This window comes from Staurois parvus, unplaced genomic scaffold, assembly GCF_062004578.1.
Source record: "Staurois parvus isolate SC_StPar_1 unplaced genomic scaffold, SC_StPar_1.0 ptg000199l, whole genome shotgun sequence".
Lineage (NCBI taxonomy): Eukaryota > Metazoa > Chordata > Amphibia > Anura > Ranidae > Staurois > Staurois parvus.
Window position 1 is genome coordinate 6,560,663 of NW_028317995.1, and position 14,589 is coordinate 6,575,251.

At 41.6% G+C, this 14,589-nt stretch overlaps 1 non-coding gene across 1 annotated transcript; it reads right to left on the reverse strand.

Annotated features, from left to right (window-relative positions):
* Positions 1 to 13,566: 13,566 nt before the first annotated feature.
* TRNAP-UGG (transfer RNA proline (anticodon UGG)) lies at positions 13,567 to 13,638 on the reverse strand. The gene has a single exon. It is a non-coding gene; the product is annotated as a tRNA-Pro (tRNA).
* Positions 13,639 to 14,589: the final 951 nt, after the last annotated feature.

Sequence of the window (14,589 nt, forward strand, 5' to 3'; positions counted from 1 at the left end):
ACATTCGTATGAAAATTCTCAACAGTACATTCAATGACTTGAATAATATTGTTCAAAATACTTTAAACTTTTGTTTGCATTAAACGTTCGATTTTGGAGTTAATGTAATTTCCTGCATGAAAAACAAATTTACTGTTAGAAATTTGTTCCTTTCAGAATGACTTTCCATTCTATTCCTTTGAATTTTCTGGTCACTGCAGTCAGAAATGAACGTCAATTTGACTCCACTAATGATTTGAAAATCAAATGAATGTTCCTGAAACTAAACTGGTCTTTTGGTGTATGGACAGCTTTAGTGGTACCGTGGTATCAGATGTGTTTCTTAGTGAACACAATACACTCGAACTATGTAACTATGATGTCACATGGAAGGCATGGTATCATTGTTTTCTATAGGGCAGTTAACTATTACTTGTTTTTTTTTTGTTTAACCACTTCCAAACCGGACACTTTTACCTCTTTCCTGACCAGGGCAATTTTCAGCTTTCAGCGCTATCACACTTTAAATGACAATTGCGCGGTCATGCAACACTGTACCCAAATGAATTTTTTACCATTTTTTTTACACAGATAAAGCTTTATTTTGGTGGTATTTATTCACCGCTGGGATTTTTATTTTTTTTGCTATGTAAATGAAAATGTCCAAAAATGTTGAAAAAAAAGTGTTTTTTATATAAAATTTTGCAAATAAATAATATTTCATCATAAATCTTTGCCAAAATTTATTCTGTTATCTTTTTAGTAAAAAAAAAAATCCAAATTAGTTTATAACCAAAAATTATAATTTTTAAACATTTTTTTTTACATTTTTATTTTTATTTTTTATACTATTATTTTTTATTTATTTTTTATTTTTTTTACATACTGTCACCCTAGCAGTACAGTGTCACCATGATGACACTGTACTACTTGTGGGGGGTGATGAAGATTTTTTATTTTTTTTTTACACTGATTGCTTTTACACCCATATAAGATGTAAAATCATTTCTCCTTCTCTCTGTCTGCATTCTTGCACTCATTGAGAAGTACTGAGTGAGCTGTGATTGGTCACAGCTTGTCACATGGTACAAGGCTGTTGTGAATAGCCTTGTACCATGTGACCTCTGTGATCATTCACAGATTTCACACGTAGTAAGCAATGATGTCACAAGTGACATCTTGCTTACTACTTTGCATGTGATCACTGATTGGCCAATCAGTGATCACATGATTGGGACCTCGTACAGAGGTCCCGTCCGACGATCGGGGGTTCACTGTGTCCGGAGGACACAGCTGGCACCGGACCGCGGTGCTGCACGCTCCCAGGGAGCGCGCACAAGCAGGGTGCGGGGAGGCCGTTTATAAACGGCCACCCGACCCTGCACTGCCACCGTCCAGCCATTTATATGCAACGGCAGGTCGGGAAGTGGTTAATTTTAAGCCTGGGTTCACATATATGAGGTGCGGTATATCGCCAGTGAATCACACCACATTCCTGTGCAAGCCACATGCGATTTGTGTGCGGTGCAATTTGAGCCATACATTTTGTATGGCTCTAATCGCACCACACCCGCACCAAAAACGTGCAGGACCCTTTTTTTGGTCCCCACTAGAATTGGATCGCATAGGTATTCACACCTATGTGAACCGATTCTGCACATCGCACCGCATTTTGCAGACTGCTTTCTGGGTGTTGTTAACTTAACATACACACCCGCAGCGGTTCGCAGGAACGAGGTGCGATTCTGATGTGGTGCAGAATTCACACAGAAACCGATGCGAATTCCACACTGCATCAGTGTGAACCAGGGCTAAATGGGCAGGATGCTTACAATGGTCAGGATAGGGATATTATGTTGACATATATTCAGGATATATGCTTTCTCTTACCAGAAACATGAAACTAGAAAGGAAATTAAAACAGATGTCTAAATAAGATGTTTCACGTATGCTGTGTGATTATTGTGCAGCTGCCATATGGTAACAATGCAACCTAAAGACAGTTTCAGATGGACACTGGTATACAGCATTTTTTGCAAGAAGATCCTTTTGTGCATTTGATTACAAGCAAAACTCCAATGTTACCACTGTGGAGGCTGGATATATCTCTTGACAGAAATAGAGCCTCCCTCCTTAGTCATATACATTATAGATGGCCACATAAGTAGTTCCAAGTCACTTAGTTCTAACATCCCACAAATTACTCAGAATATGCTCTCTGACTTGGCTTTTTACGTTGCCAATTTCAACAAAAATCAGTCATCATTCTCTGTAAGTGGTGCATCAGTATTTGGCTGCTTGGCAAATAGTTATTGCATAGCGCTTCCAGTGCTGAGAAAGTGAAAATCCTAAAACTCAGTAGGGAGAAGGCAGAGGCACCAACCTCAGGGCTGTACTGGGGTACCAGCTGGGGCTATCTTTTGCACTGTGCTGTCAAATTGACAGCCCGGTCATCCAGAGTATACAGGGCAATGCTGTGCTGTCAGTGTGACAGCTGCCTGTTCTGTATCACAGGCTCTATATTCCTGATAAACTGAACACGGAGATGAGTTGATTTGCTGAAACTGGAGAGTGTAAAATCTGGTACAGCTGTGCATGATAGCCAATCAACTTCTAACTTTAGCTTACTAAACCCGTGACCCTGTATCTACTATGGTGTCCTTTTATGAAACAGAGATCAGCGGCGATCCTGAGGATCGTTGCTGATCTCCGATCATTAGTGGTTTAGGAAACAGAAGATCAGTGGAGAACATGTTCTCTGCTGATGTCCTTTTATGACACAGAGAATAGCTGTGATTCAGAGGATCGCAGCTATTCTCTGGTCATTCACAGTTTATAACACTCAGAACATATTCAGCCCTTCACTGGAGATCTGTGTTCTCCCTCCAGATTCTCCAGCCCAGAGCTGGAGAATCGGAGGGACCGCAAACTAAGCAGAGATAATTTACCTCTGTTTAGTAAACTGATCTCTTACTGTAATCTCACGAGATTATAGTAAAATCAGCCGTTTTCCAGCGTTTGTAGACCGTTCTCCCTTCGTTTGGAGAACTGATCTACATATGCTTCATAAACGGCATTCACAGGAGAACTGTGTTCTCCGAGAATGCCGGAGAACTGAGCAGCGATCTATTAATGCTGGTTCATAAACGGACACCCATGTCAGCACATAGATGGCCAGTATAAGGAGCGATCTCAGCCCTTCACTGGCAATCTGTGTTCTCCCTCCAGATTCTCCAGCTCAGAGCTGAAGAATTGGGGGAACCGCAAACGAAGCCGCGATAATTTACCACTGCTTAGTAAACAGTGTTTGACTGATCTCTTACTGTAATCTCACGAGATTATAGTAAAAGCAGCCATTTTCCAGTGTTGAAAGCATTTGTAGATCGCTTCTCCCTTCATTCGGAGAACTGATCTACACCGCTTCATAAAAAGACATGCAGAAGAGAACTGTCTTCTCCGAGAATGCTGGAGAACTGAGCAGCAGTCATTTACCACTGCATGATAAAAGGACACCTAAATCTGGTCTCCCACAGTAAACAGAAAATGGAAATGCAATTATTTTAGTAACTATAAACTGCTAAATACCTTTTCTCATCAGCAGTTAGAGCAGCCTTGTGACTTCTATCAGTGTCCAGCCCAGCACTAGCAAAAGCTTGTAGGAGGAGTTTTCTTTCTGCTCTAGGAGGATGGAAATCCACTGACCTCTGTCTGGACAGTGCTGATTGGCCCTGTGCTGTTCACATGCACTCTCCCAAGAGAAAAAACACCTCTCTAGCAATACACACCAAACTGAGCATGCGCATACCTACAATTCAGTCTGGGGATAAGTGGTGGTCACTTTAAAAAGGGAGAGGATCAGAGAAATCAGGATCAAACAACGTTTTTACACAATGCAAAGGATTAACCCCTTAGGTTCCACAGTGAGTATAACAAGCATGCTTTACTGCATATATAGGCTGATTTTACTGCTGTGGGTTTAGTAACACTTTAAACTTTGGCAATAAAACCTGGAAGCTGATTGGTTTCTATGCAGTGTTGCACCAGATTTTGCACTATCCAGTTTTAGTAAATAATCCCCCCATATGTCTGTTAAAAGGAGCTTAGCTAAAAACACAGAGGAACTGTTCTCTGTGTGTAATCTTCAATCCTCAACACTTCCCGTGATTATTACAGTGAAGGTGACTTACATATAGCATGCATGTGACACCCTGTCTGAATACAACCAGAGTGTCACATACACACTATGGGGTTAATTTACTAAGGCTCTGTTCACACCTATGCAGTTTGCTTTTTGTCTGCTTTGCAGTGTTTTTCGCAGTTTTGTGTTTTTCTACATGCGTTTTTGCCGTGAGTTGCATTTTTTTCAGCTCTTTTTTTTTCTTTTAAAGTGGAATTGTTTTTGCTGAGCAGAAGAAAAACGCAAAACGCAAAATAAGCCAAAACTGCGGCAAAAACACACTACCATGCATTTCAGCAGATTCTCCATTGAACCCTATTGTAGCCAAAACGCTGTTTTTTGCTTTTTAAAAAAGTCCCTGACCCTTTCCAAAAATGCAGCAGCTGAAAAAAGCATAGATGTGAACATGTTCCATAGGAAACCAAGTTAAATGGACAATAGTGGGTTTCTGCAAAAAGCACTAAAAAACTCATTGGTGTGAACAGAGTCTAATGCAGGCCATAGACGGGTCGAAAACCAGCCGTTTAAAAAAAAACAAAACAAAAAATGAAAAATCGGTCGTTCAATAGGACGACGTTACCACCAACAGTAAAAAAAATCGGCCGATTTTGTCCTGTCTATGGCCGGCATTTAATTACTTCTGTCCCTTGCAGAGAGCTCTGCTATTATATTTGACATGAAAAAGTATTGCAGTTGCAACAATGTATCTATTTGTATCCATTTCGGATACATCTGTTTTTATTCGGATACAAATAGATATATTGTTGTAACCGCAATACTTTTTCATGTCAAATATAATAGCGGACTGGAATTCTTTCTTCTTCTTCTTCTTTTTCTTCTTCTTCTTCTTGCAGGTCACAGCTCATGTGCAGATTTTTTATTGGTTAAAAGATCGGCCGATTTGTCCATCATTGCCGGGAACATCGGACGATCGGCAAAATCGGCCGATTTTTTTCCAACTTTACCAATAAAAAAAATGTGCCAAAACCACAAAAAACTGCTGACCAATTAACCCACTAATGGTGTGAAAATCGGCCGATTTTTTTTTCGGACGAAAAATCGGCTGATTTTCGACCCGTCCATGGCCTGCATTAATCTGGAGAGTGCAAAATCTGGTGCAGCTCTGCATAGAAACCACTCAACTTCAAGATTTTATTGTCAGAGCTTAATTGAACAAGTTGATGTTAGAAGCTGATTGGCTACCATGCACAGCTGCACCAGATTTTGCACTTTCCAGCTTTAGTAAATCAACCCTTAAGCCTGGGTTCACACTGATGCAGTGCGGAATTCGCTCTGGTTTCTATGTGAATTCTGTACCGCATCACAATCGCAACCCATTCATGCGAACTGTTGTGGGTGTGTATGTTAAATTAACAAACCGAAATAGGTTTGCAAAACGTGGTGTGATGTGCAGAATCGGATTGCATGGGTGTAAATACCCATGCAATCAGATTCTAGTGCGGACCAAAAAAGGGATGTGGATGCAGTGTGATTTGAGCCATACAAAATGTATGATTCAAATTGCACCACACAGAATTTGCATGTGATTTGCATAGGAATGCGGTGCGATTCCTGTGTGAATCAAATGTGATCAGTGTGAACCCAGGCTTAATAGTATGAACAAAGTATGTAACATACATTTATTCTAATAATTCTGTTTTAGCATAAGCTTATATAATTGTAGTTAATGAGTTCCATTTGCATGTGAACGGGAAAGTTCTCTGAAAATGCAGAAACCGATTGAACATCTTTTATGTGATTTTTTTTTTTATATTATGAATAAAAATATATATTTATTCATTTATAATAAATATAAATTTATAAATATATTATATTTAGACAAACTTTCCATTGTATCCATAACAAGGCTTGTCATTCACGCACTGCTCTGGCAGGTTTAGGCTGATCATACTTTACATTATCAGGAGCGGACTGAACACTCATGGGGCCCCTGGGCAATAGGGGATCATGGGGCCCCTGTGTCCTTGCCCAAACTCAAAAAAGCCTATGAAAAAGGTACCAGGGGCATCTCATGGGGCCCCCTACTGACCCCGGGCCCTCGGGTAGTGCCCGAGTTTCCAAATGGTCAGTCTGCCCCTGTACATTATACAATATTCTTATAACATTTTCATTTAGATTCACCAAAACCATATAATATGAGGTCAAACCTAAACACTTTCCATTTGTATGCAATCAGACAGGCCCTTGCACCTCATAGTAGGTAAATCTACAAGAAAATTGTATAATGTATGGCCAGCGTAAGTCTCTTCATAAATCAAGCAAGGGGACCTATTTTTATTTGTTGACCCAGTGTCTTACTTAGCATGTCTGGCACCCAGAGCAATAATTATTTACCCCCCCCCCCCATTACAAAGGAAATCATGTTCAGTAATGAAGTGGTGCACATATAAGCAGGTGGATGTTACATGTTACATTTTATTAAAAGGTTCTATTGTTTTCACTTGATGTTTATGGTTAGATTTCTGTGTTAGAATATTGCACCGTTTAGTTTTGTTTGCCCTGCTTAAGTGGTGCTCCCTGGGAGGTAAGGGTTAACAGTGCTGCTCAGGTTTTCCTGGGCTTTTTGGGGGAAGTACCGCCCTCTGCTGGGGCTAACACCTAAAAAGGGCCCTCCCAGGTGTTCTGGGAGGAAGCGCATACTCTCTTCAGGACACCGCCAGCACTGTGGATGTAAGTTGCATTGATTGATGTTGTCACGGCAATGGGGCGGGAACTTCCAGCGGCGCTGCCATTGCCATGGCAACCATCAATACAGGGAAAGCGCCACGCCTTCGTCACACTGCGCAGGCACAAGATTGGGAAATAAACCAAAAGTACAAACAAAACCAGCGCTCAAATCTTCATGCAGACTAGGAGTAATATTGTCAGGGAACAAGAAGATCGCCACAGCGCATGAATCTGCGCATGCGCAGGATCCCGACAAGGCATACAGGCAGGCAGGCACTAGGACCCAGGCGCGCCTGTTATCAATGACGGAACGGGCAGGCACTAGGACCCAGGCAAGCCTGTCGGCGCTGGGCGGGCTATTTAAAGAGCATCTCGGTGCTCATTCAGTGCTGACTGGTCTTCAGCTTCCCCCAGTGTCCTGCTTGTTTCCTGTGCGATTCCTTTGGTGCTGACCCAGCTTGTTCCTGACCCGACACTAATTACTCTCCTGCTCCTGGTTCCTGACTTCGGCTCTGCTCCTGACCTTGGCTTCTCCTACTGATTCTGTACCTCGCTGCCCGACTGTTGATGACCTTGGCTTCCTTTGACCCTGCTCCTGTTCTGTGTCCTGGCTACCTACTTGCTCTGCTGCACATCAGGCATTACCCAGAACCTGCTCTGTCTGCTACTACAGTATTCTAATCAGAGAATACACTGCCTATCCAGGCCATCATCTGCAAGAGCCGCAAGCAACAACACTGGTGCTCTTGTCCCCCTGGTCCCTAGACTCCGTCTGTTCCAACCTCAGCGGGGTCAGGGCTAGTGACACAAGTGAGGCCGACCTCGTCAATTCAGTCTCCTATCAGGTACGTGACAAATATTGAATGTCAAACGTTGAGGTGCAGCCCTTCAAAGATTGGGAAATCTTGATACTGGTGAACAAAAACAAATAAGGGCGCACTCTCATCATGCATTACCGTGGTGCACCACAAATTTAATTAGAAAACATATACTGTAGATGAGCTCTGAAGAAGGGAGTCTGTCTCCCAAAACGCGTTAGCCTATCCCTATAAGGGTCTAATATTCCATTGGACTGACATTACGGATTTATCTGCTCTGTTTTTATTCTCTTTGGTTTGTGAGTATACATCTATATGTTCTCTAATTAAATTCGGGGTGCACCACGGTAATGCGCGATGAGAGTTCGCCCTTGTTTGCTTTTGTTCGCAAGATTGGGAAGTGCATGCTGGGCAGCCAGCTGCAGAATTTCCTGGAAGAATGTCTGAGCGGGCCTCAGGTGCCCACACTCAAGATGAAAGCTTTCAGAATATGAGGGTGCAGTAAGAAATGTTTTTATAAAAGGAACACAAAGGAATACAAGTGCAGTTGATCTCAAATTGCATGGCATAAGCTGCCACTCTCAAGGGGGTGCTTTTAAAAAAAAAAGAATTAAATGGATGAAACTTCATTCAACCTTGTGTTAAACGGCAGCCTCAGCTGGCAGTTTTGGGGGGCACTCTCTCTGGGTCCTTACTTTGGTGCAGTAAGCCCCGCCCACACATATAGTACACCAGACTGAAAGGTGTACAGGCCTTAAAGCGGAGCTCCACCCAAAAGGGGAAGTTCTAATTTAAGGCCTCCTCCCCCACTCCTGTTTGTGAAATGGCACTTTTGGGGAGAAGTGGGGAGGGTATCTAATTTTGACAGTTCTCTTCCCCCCCCCCCCCTCTCCCTGTACTCTTCTGGGATACTTCACAGGTCCCAGAAGATTGCGGGACCGTTTACAATGTGCAGTGTGGCTCATGCATGTCCAGTGGGCAGCCAGTGAATCCGCAAGCCATCACTGCCTGGTGCCCACAGTTAAGATGTCGGGGACAGAAGACAAGAGGTGGAAATGGCTGCGGTGAGCACTGCACTGGATCATGGGACAGGCGAGTGGCTGTTTATAGAAAGTCAGCAGCTACAGTTTTTGTAGCTGGTGACTTTTTATTTTTCCACAGAAGACTGGAGCTCCGCTTTAAAGGGTCATGGTTAAAAAAAACCTACAAAGCATACTCACATAATACACAGTACATATATGCCACAGTCCTTTTACCCACAAAATACGCTTTAAATACAATACCACAAGTAAAGCCTACCAATACATGGGTTGAATTCAGAAATAATTTTCTTTCGCAAATTCAAGAATTTTCATTCAAATTTCACACCATTAGTGGGTCACAGAAATGGCCGATTTTCGTGTGACCATCAAATTTGAGTGATCAGGCATGTTGGAAATTTTTTAAAAAACTAAGGAATTTCGAATGAGTGATGGGAGAATCATGCAAGAAATATAAAGCTGTAATCTGGAAAGAAAAGAATATTCTTGACCATAAAAATTCTTTTCTTTTGCAACATGAGGAGAAATTGAAGGCTTAGTTGATTGAATCAATGGTGGCACCATCGCATTACAAAACGCACAAACTTTCTGATTTTCTAAAGAAAATTTGTTCGGAATTCAACCCATGTATGGCCTGCATAAGGGTCTAACAGACATGTACAGACCTCAGCACAATCCATTAAAAAAAATGGAACTCCTCCATTACATATGTTTTTTTGCTGCGGCCAGAAGTATATCATATTAAGCCCAGTGTACAGAGTGCAGTGGTCAGGAGAATGAAATATACAACACAGAGTCTACAGGACAGGACTCTGAAGTGTATAACACAGAGAGTGCAGGAGTCAGTGGCAGGTATCATTATAGAGTGCACAGGCCTGAGTGCAGGGGTCAGGAGTGAGTATCATAGAGAAAGCACAGGCCTGAGTGCAGGGGTCAGGAGTGAGTATCATAGAGAAAGCACAGGCCTGAGTGCAGGGGTCAGGAATGAGTATCATAGAGAAAGCACAGGCCTGAAATACGCAAGACAGTGCAGAGTTCAGGAGTGTGTAATGCAAAAAGTGCAGGGCTCAGGAGTGTGTAATGCAGGGTATAGAATACCACTAAAATTTAATTTAACCACACAGCCCTAAATCCACCCCTCAATACAGACCCCCTTCCCGCAGTACAAGCCCTTCTTCCAGCCCACTCTCTCAGTACAGGGAGGGACAGAAAGAGAGATAGAGAGAGAAAGAGGGAGAGAAAGAGATCAAGAGAGAGAGATAGAAAGATAGATGGAGAGAGAAAAAAGGAGAGAGATAAAGAGGGAGAGAAAGGTAAAGAGAGAGAGGGAGAGAAAGAGAGAGAGAGATAGAAATAGAAGAGAGCAAAAGATAAAGAGGGAGGGAGGGAGATAAAGAGAGAATGATAAAGAGGGAGGGAGAAAACGAGAGATATAAAAAGAGAGAGGGAGAGAAACAAAGATGAAGAGGGAGAGAAAGATAAAGAGAGAAAGAACGAGTGAAAAAGAGGGAGGGAGATAAAGAGAGATCAAGAGAGATATAGGTGTCCATTTATGAACCATCGGTAAATGATCGCTGCTCAGTTCTCCAGCATTCTCGGAGAACACAGTTCCCCTGTGAATGCCTTTTATGAAGCGGTGTAGATCAGTTCTCCGAACGAAGGGAGAACGGTCTACAAACGCTGGAAAATTGCTGATTATACTATAATCTCACGGGATTACAGTAAAAGATCAGTTTACTAAGCAGAGGTAAATTATCGCTGCTTGGTTTGCGGTCCCTCCGATTCTCCAGCTCTGGGCTGGAGAATCTGGAGGGAGAACACAGATCTCCAGTGAAGGGCTGAACATGTTCTCCGCTGATCTCCTGAGTGTCATAAACTGTGAATGACCAGAGAATATCTGCAATCCTCTGAATCGTAACTATTCTCTGTGTCATAAATGGACGCCATAGAGAGAGATAAAGAGAAAGAGGGAGAGAAAGAGATCGAGAGAGAGAGATAGAAAGATGGAGAGAGATACATAGGGAGAGAAAGATAAACAGAGAGAGAGGGAGAGGGAGAGAAAGAGAGAGAGATAGAAATAGAAGAGAGCAAAAGATAAAGAGGGAGGGAAAAAGATAAAGTGAGAAAGATAAAGAGGGAAGGAGAAAAAGAGAGATATAAAAAGAGAGGGAGAAAAAGAAAGATAAAGAGGGAGAGAAAGATAAAGAGAGAGGTAAAGAGTGAGTGATAAAGAGGGAGGGAGAGAAAGAGAGATCAAGAGAGAGATATAGAAAGATAGAGGGAGATAGATATAAAGAGAGGGAAAGAGATAAAGAAGGAGGGAGAGAAAGAGATATAAAGAGAGAGATGAAGAGAGAAAGAGGGAGGGAGAGAAAGAGAGACAGAGAGTGAGATAAAGAGGGAGAGAAAGATAAATATAGAGAGAAAAATAGATATAAATAGAGAGCAAAAGTTAAAGAGGGAGGGAGAGAGATGAAGAGAGAAAAATAAAGAGGGATAGAGAAAAGAGAGATATAAAAAGAGAGAGTAAGAGAAAGAAATAGAGAGAGAAAGAGAGAGGGGGGGATATAAAGAGAGTGAAAGAGATAAAGAGGGAGGGAGGGGGAGAGAGAGAGAGAGAGAGAGAGAGAGAGAGAGAGAGAGAGAACGATAAAGAGAGAAAGAGGGAGGGGGAGAAAGAGAGAGAGGTAAAGAGATCAAGAGAGAGAGAGATAGAAAGATAGAGGGAGAGAGGTATAAAGAGTAAGAAAGAAGGAGAGAGATAAAGAGGGATTGAAAGATAAAGAATAAAGAAAGAGAGAGATAGAAATAGAGAAAGATAAGAGGGAAGAAGAGAGATAAAGAGAGAAAGATAATGAGGGATGGAGCAAAAGAGAGATAGGAGAGAAAGAAAGATAAAGAGGGAGAGAAATAAAGTGATAAAGAGGGAGGGAGAGAAAGAGATCAAGAGAGAGAAATAAAAAGATAGAGGGAGAGATATAGAAAGAGGGAGAGAGCTAAAGAGGGAGGGAGAGAAGGAGGTATATAAACAGAGAGAGAAAGATAGAGAAAGATAAAGAGTGAGTGATAAAGAGGGAGGGAGAGAAAGTGATATATATATATATATATATATATATATATATATATATATATATATATATATATAAATATAGAGGGAGAGAAATAGAAAGAGAGAGGGGGGGGGGGAGAGAGATGGAGAGAGATATAAAGAGAGAAAAAGAGGGAGAGAAAGATAAAGAGAGAGAGAAGGGGGGAGATATAGATAAAAAGGGAGAAAAGGAGATCAAGAGAAAGAGATAAAAAGATATAACGAGGGAGAGAGAGAAAGAAAGAGGTAGAGAAAGAGAGATAAAGAGGGAGGGAGAGAGATATATAGAGAGAAATAAAGAGAGGGAGAAAGAGAGAGAAAGAAAGAAAGAAAGAAAGAAAGAGGGAGAGAGAGATAAAGAGAGAGGGAGAGAGAGATAAAGACAAAGAGGGAGGGAGAGAGGTAAAGAGAGAACGACTAGGCTGATCAGATAGGATCCCCAGTGCAGCTGGTACTTGTAGTGCTCCAGGCTGTATAGATCTGCTCTTTATAACAGCTGTAGATGTAATAAGTGTGTAGTACAATTACAGATCTGTGACTCCATAGACAGAGTAGTCTTGTAGTCCTCCCTGGCTGTGATCTCCCCAGACTCCATGGAGAGGCACCGCCCCCCTGAAAAATGCCGCCCTAGGCAAACACCTTGTTTGCCTTGCGGTGCATATGCCCCTGCTGGTGATGTCAGTGTTAGTAAGTCAGCTCCCACAAAGTGTCGGTTAGTGTCAGATTGCCCGCCGTACTGTCACAGTCCCGCTATAAGTTGCTGATTGCCACCATTACTAGTATTAGAAAAAGAAAATTCAATTATAAATACCAACATTTGTAGATGCTATAACATTCATGTAAACCAATTGATGTACACTTATTTACTTATTTATTTACCAAAAATATGTCACAGAATACGTTTTGGCCTAAATTTATAAAGAAATTTGATTTTGTAAAATAGTTTTATTGCATGTGTTTTATCGAAGAAAGTAAAAAATATTTTTTGTTTTTCAAAGCGTTCGGTCTTTTTTCATTTATATAATAAGAAAAAAAAACCCCAGGGGTGGTTAAATACCACCAAAAGAAATCTGTATTTGTGTAAAAAAAATTATATCAATTTCATTTGGGTACAGTGTTGCATGACCGTGCAATTGTCAGTTAAAGCAGCGCAGTGCGGTATAGCATAGCAAAAATGTGCTTGTTCAGGAAGGGGGTAAAACCTCCTGCAGAGTAAGTGGTGAGATAGGTTGGTGTTGAATACCGATTTCCAGCGTTGGCCTAGAGCTGTACTTTGATGTCCTCTCTGTGGGGTGCCATGAAAGCAGCACACAGCTCTGTTCTCAGCAGATAGTTTCCTCCTGTGAGTTATGTACAGTCATTGTGGTCTGCTGTGACTGGAGACACATGAAGGGGCTTTGTTTACTGTGTGGGTTTCTGAAGAGAGAGAAGCGAAGCGTTGTGGCGGGAAATGAACACACTGCCACAGCAGAAGATAAACCTGGACAGCTCGTCTTGACTACAGGAAGAGGCCGCGCTACGACCGTCACACTTCTCAACCATGACTAATCAGTCTGCACACACTACCCGCTACTGAGCTGTTCTGAAGAAAACCAAACCACTGCTATTCTGAGCCATGCGACTGCAGGCTCTCCACACATGAGAACTATATTTTCATAGAGATGGAGTGCTGAGGTATTACACCTATAAAGTGTATGTAAACAAAATACAGCTTCGGACAGTGCAGGTTTTAAATGTTAAAATAGAATAAATAGGGTACAAGAAAAAAAAAAAACAGGGCTCGTCCGGGATTTGAACCCGGGACCTCTCGCACCCAAAGCGAGAATCATACCCCTAGACCAACGAGCCTAGCTGATATATGGGATTATTTGCAATCATTTACAAATAGAGCTTCCAGCAGAAAACTGAGAAGACTGGAAATGTTAAACAATGCTTGAATCAAATCAGTGACATCACACATATAGCAAGCAAGTGTATGTAACGGAAAGATTGGCTTTTTTACTTTTATGATTATGAAGTACTGTGATGAAGGGACGGTTGCAGAGCTACTAAAGTATACAAATATATGCTATGTTAGTCGGCCATATACTTAACAAATTCACATATTTGTTCTTTTACAAAGGTTTTATTAACAGCCAATCAATGTGAGCAATTTCAATGGGTACATACAAAGTAGATCCATAGGAAATACAGATGTATATATGTGTATATATATATATATATATATATATATATATATATATATATTCAACAATAGGAAGAATTAGGCTTCATGTACACAAGCCTACTCTGGCCGCCTACCACGAGAAAACGCAAATCGCTGCAAAAACTTAGCACTGCAGTTTCCGCGGTATTGGCCAGAGGTCAAAACGTTCCTACATGATTCTTCCTCGTTCAGGAGAGGGAGGTTGAGCTGTCATGCACACTGGATGTTTTTACAGCGGCTGTTTTTGGCTTTTGATGTTTTTTTCTACAGCTAGTAAACCCCCCAGCGTGTTATCCTATGTGTCCATGCACACCTAGACTGTAATCAATGTTTTTTGGCTGGAAAAAAACCCAGGACTAGTGGGCTTCTAGAGGAGTTTTTTAGCTGTAAAAACGCTGTAACTCTGAAAAACACAGCAAACTGGCATTTTTGGAATGTGGTAAAACACCGCAAACTGGCGTTTTTGGACTTTTTTTGACCAAAAAAAAACCTTTTTTTTTGGTCAAAAAACCTCTAGAAAACACTGTAAAAAAACAGGAAATTGCCGCTAATTGCAGCCAAATGCTGCTACAAGCTAATGCAAAAGGGGGTAA